General features: G+C 43.0%; 1 protein-coding gene across 2 annotated transcripts in view; it reads right to left on the reverse strand.

The window, feature by feature from the left end:
* pola1 (polymerase (DNA directed), alpha 1) overlaps positions 1 to 5,266 on the reverse strand; it is a 64,796-nt gene that overhangs the window by 17,280 nt on the left and 42,250 nt on the right. The gene's annotated exons all lie outside the window — the stretch shown is intronic.

A 5,266-nucleotide genomic window follows, 5' to 3' on the forward strand; every position in this document is an offset into this window, starting at 1 on the left:
CACACACACACACACACACACACACACACACACACACACACACACACACACACACACACACCTACCTCGTCATTCAGCTCGGCGCTTTGTTCCTGCACTGACACCATTTCAATTTGCTCCACAAATCTGCAGCATTTTCAGCCTGACTGCCTAAGGAGCAAACCAGCTGTGAAATTGCCTCTCTCCCGGGAGTGTTGGACCCCCCAGCCCCCACCTCGTACCCCTTGCTCCTTTGCCTCCCCCCAACCCCCTTCCCTTGCCTCCCCACAGATGCACACAACCCCGACCCAGCTACAAAACACAGTTACGCCATAAGGAAGATGTGTCAGGAGGACGATAAAGTGAGGGAGAGGATGTATACAATAAAAGGTAAAAGTAAGAAATAAGAAAAGAGGCTAACTCATACAAATTGATCCAAATCACAGAGCAACAGTCTAAAATGGCTTCACGCAATAAAACAAGCACTCAAGACTTCCTCAGTCTTAAAAACACCTGCCTCTATCTTTTACGTGACACAGGCGCGCGCACATATCCGACCTCCAGAGAACTTTTGCGCACTACACTGTCGCTCAGGTACACCAGTGAAGCAGTTAATGAAAGGTAGTCAGACAGACAATATTCTGCGAGCATGCGAGGGAGAGACGTTGCAGCAGGCCAAACAAAAACAAAAACACAGCCAGTTTCCCCCCCGCTTTTTTGGGTTACAGAGGCTGGAACATGTGTGAACTGCTGTGAAACTACAAGCATCCAGTGGCTTTGACATGGCAGAAAACATCCCAGCACCGGTGACACGGACAAGGGCCTCGGCTTTGCATGCTTCTTTCTGGCTTTGCTACAAACATGCATTGTAAATACTGAGTCTACAAGCACTCGTGCTACTGCAGCTGCAGAAAGAGAGAGGGAGTGAGAAAGGGAGGGAGATGGAGAGAAACAAACATACATTTTTCCCTCAGCTGTGAGGCCACAAGGCTTTAAAACTCTTGAGCTTTTTAGATGCGATGAGCGTTATTGCCGGTTGTGGTAGTCACGCCGATCAGCTTCACAAGACACCATAATGAGTCAATATATGTAAATCTTTACTAGGCAAACACGGCGGGAAACAAAGGCATTTAACTGGTGCTCTCGCCCGCAAGCCTCCAACGATTCAGCACCGGTAATTTCTCCCCATTGAAAGGCATAATTGCCTGCTATTTGAAGATATTCATGCTCAATTTTTGAAATTAATTTCAATTGGGGGGAAATGTAGAAATGTCAGCTCCAGTGAAAGGGATTTGATTTCAATTATCCTCGCTCAAAGGACTGTGATTTCCAAATACACTTAAGCAAAATTATGACAAGAATTTTTGTTCGGCAAAATTCAGTGTTTAAAGAGCGATTAGGCGATAATGGGGCAGCTTTGAGCCGGCAGTGAATGCAGCCGTCTCCCTCTGAAAGGCACTCAATTATCTCTGATTGCTCCCGCTATAATGTATCAAATAGAGATACCTGCTATTGCCGTAATTTGTGTGAAAATTAACATGCTGCAATTTCCACTAGAGGGAAAAAGGGAGCTCTAATGGGCGCCTGAGCGTACATCAATAAAACGAGGGGAGAAAAAGAGAGAGAGAGACAGAAAGGGAGGGCGAGAGGAGGAGAGAAAGAGAGCGAGCCAAGAGAAGAGAGAATAAGTGTAGGAGCTAAGGAGGGGAGGGAAAGAAAATGAAAAGAAAGGAACGGGGAAAGAAAGCAGTGAATAAAGAGGTGGGGTGAGGAGGGGGAAGGAAAAGTCAGGACAGATTTGAGACAGGGTGAGAAAAAAAAAATAACCTATTTGAGTTAAGCACTGCAGAGGGAGCGAGAGGAGAGAGGGAGAGATGAAGAGAGGAAAAGAAAGAAATTTAATTTACTGAAAATATTACAAATTGCACCTGTGCATAACTCCCCCAAATTACCAACCAATCAAGGCAGAGTGCCTATTACTCTCCCATTACATGGAGATCAGATCACGCTCTGAATCTGTGTCCAGAGAGAGGGGGAGAGGGAGTGAGAGAAGGAGGGAGAAGAAGGAAGAGGCAGAGTGAGAGAGAGATGGAGGAAGGAGAAGAGGCAGCCCCACAGTGACAGTAAACGTACCATGATGCAGAGAGAGAGACGCGGGAACAAGGAGTCACAAACAAGATACTCCGTTTACAGAAGCTCTGACACACACAAAAACTGCCTTTGGTGCAGCGTACACAAAAGTAGAACCACTAATCGTCTTTGTGGCTGTTGCATATTTGAGACCGATAAACTATGATGATGCTGGCAGACGAAAAGCAAGAAGGGAATGTGTCCAGAGTGATAAAGCAGGCAGGACGCACATGAATCTGATGGACGTTTCAAAAAGAATCAGAACTTTAATGCATTTAAAAAAGAAAAAAGGAGACCACCTCTCAGTGGAAATTGGCTAATTTCTCGTCTTCTTCATTGCTAGCGTGAGCGGTCCACACCAGCTCAGACTGCCATGAATGGTCTCTTGAATACTTTGCATAATTAGCAGCAATTAAAAACGTAAGCTGCTGGACTGCTAATCTCTGTGCACTGGCTCGATTCAGACAACAGTGCTGAAAAGTCAAAATTAGCCTACTACGAATCATGACTTATACTATTGCAGGAAAAAACAAAGGAAATCAGCAGCAATAATTCAAAATTAAATGTATTGCTCAAATACAGCCTTTGCTATATTGCTAAGTGGCAGCCCTTTGTGCTCACAAGGTATTTAAAGAGCTGTAATGTTGAAGCTAGCACACTAAAGGCCAATAAAGACTCAGTGATGTACTCGCGAAGGGATTCCGAGATGAATTCATAACATAATAAAAAGTATTTTTAATATTAGTCTAATGAATCTGTTTACTTACACTCACGGAGAAAAACAGACTTTAAACTTTGCAGCAAAGCCATCTTTAAAAAGTGCTTCAACATCATGAAAACAGTCAAGTTTATTCCCATGTGTTATATTTCGACCATATTTCTGTCACACCTCCACTTGTCTAAAATGTTTGTGAGTGGGAAAACCAGGACACCACAGAAAAGGTGCCAAAATCTGAACATCACAGAAACAACTACACTGTAAAACAATTACTGCTCTAATACTTGCTACATCATGTCTACCCCCTGTGTCACGTCTGTTTATTCCAGCCTCACACTGTAGCGGCAGTCGGTAGTGACACAGACGTGAGCCACAGAAAGAGTAAAAGCCAGCATTTTGCACACAGCGCCTCCATCTAGGTTCAAATCCCTCAACAGACAACTAAAACAATAGATCAGTTTCATGTCAGTGTCCAAAATTATTTGTTTGTTATTCACCTGCAATGTGTGGAAACGTCTACTGTCTTTTATTTCATTAACACAACAATGTAATCTGCCCATATCCTGCTTCTGATTTGCGGTTTGTTGCTTAGTTAGCCTTCAAATTACATGGCTGGTTAGAAAGGCCAATCAGAGTCAAAGCAGGGATGGGTCTTTGCACGTTACAGTCAGAGGAAAGAAATGCAGTACTGTTGGAAAGTCTTGAGTGATTTTTCTATCCAGCTATGCTTTTTATGGCATTGGTAGAGCGTTTGGGGTCACTTAGATACTGGAAAACAAAGCTGTTGCCAATCAGATGTTTTCCACATGGTGGATCCAAGTCTGATGGTACTTTTCTATATTCATAATTCCCCCAAACCACAAAGCCTCCACCTTATACAGATGGTTGTAGACACTGTTGTATTCCTCTCCTGACCTTCTTCATATGGATTGATTACAAATTTCAAATGTGGGTTCATCACTCCATAAGACCTGTTGCCACTGATTTTCAGTTCAGCAATTGTGCAAAATAGAATATCTCAGCCTTTCCCTTCCTTAAGAATACAACAGATGGATCAACTAAAGGGCCAGATACATCTGTCAGGTCTTTCCATGATTAATTCCTATTTCCAGCACAAAACTTTAAAATACTGTTTATTTTCTGCATCAGATTTGCCACATTTTCAGCTAATGGCACTTTGAGAATCACATTATTGGTGTAAATATCTTTGTTCATGGGTTTAAGTAAAGAAATGGGAACAAGTTAGGTGTTTGTGCAACACGTTGCTTGTAATTAAGGGCTTAAAAACAACTACTAATGATTCATAATGTTTCCTTAGGCTTTATAAAGGAAAAAAAAGTTTCTTGGGCAGCACAGACATGTAGTGATTAGCACTGTTGCCTTGCAGCAAGAAGCTCCTGGGTTAAAATCCACCATCTACCATCGTTGGGACCTTTCATGATCTCTCTGGGATACCCCAGCTTCCTCCCACAGTCCAAACTAACTGGTTAACTGGTGATTCTAAATTGCCCATAGGTGTGACTGCAACAGTGCACCCACCCATGACCCTGAATAAGGGGAAATAAGGGGAAGAGAAAGGATGGATGGATGGATGGATGTACTGCACAAGGACAGGACTCAAAATATGTGCAAAAACCAGCCAATTTACAGAGGAAAAATAATCAGGAAATCTGGAGAACTAATCCTAAAGACCACTTTTACTCCTTGTTCTTAAAATAAAATGCCAAGCCTGATCTCCACAGATGTTGTCTTACCCAATGTTTGAATTTGAAACAAAAATAAAATTTCGTTCAACGTTTTTAAATGTATGCAAAGCACCTTGCAAGCAGGGATGGGGAATTAAGAACAAGCTCCAGATGAAAACCTGTTCCAAATTGTCCGGTTCATTGGAAGCGTATGGCTCCAGGCTTATAAGTTCCTTTTAGCAATGCTGGCATCTTTTCCTGACAGTTGCGCACTGCCAAACAAAGATTTTTGAACATCTGAGTCACATGCAAATATTACTGCGCGATGAAACACTTGCACTGATGCTGAAAACCTGATGTTCTTCCCCACACAGAAAATCCTCACAGACCCGGTGGTCTTGCACTGGTATCAATAATATCTTCTGAGTATTCATCCTGACTTTTACACAAAACTGCTTACATCTGTCTTCATCATCAGCAACCCATGGATTTAGATAAAAAGGCCAAGTCTGTGGAGTCAAACCGTGAAGTAAAATGAAGACAGGCTGCAGTTTTTAAAGTAGAGAAAGGGTGCATGAACGAGCACAGAGAGTTAAATGTTTTATTCAGCCCACAGTTTAAAGTGCCACGGCCCTCAGGCACAGCAATGGCTGCCTAAGTGGCTACAGTGACAGCAGAAATTGGCCTTCTGGTTTACAACCTGTCGCCACAGAGCCAGACACAGCAAAGCAGCCGGTGGGGGGGGTGGAGTGGG

The sequence above is a fragment of the Pundamilia nyererei genome, unplaced genomic scaffold (genome assembly GCF_000239375.1).
Source record: "Pundamilia nyererei isolate P.nyererei 1_Seehausen unplaced genomic scaffold, PunNye1.0 scaffold00007, whole genome shotgun sequence".
Classification (NCBI taxonomy): domain Eukaryota; kingdom Metazoa; phylum Chordata; class Actinopteri; order Cichliformes; family Cichlidae; genus Pundamilia; species Pundamilia nyererei.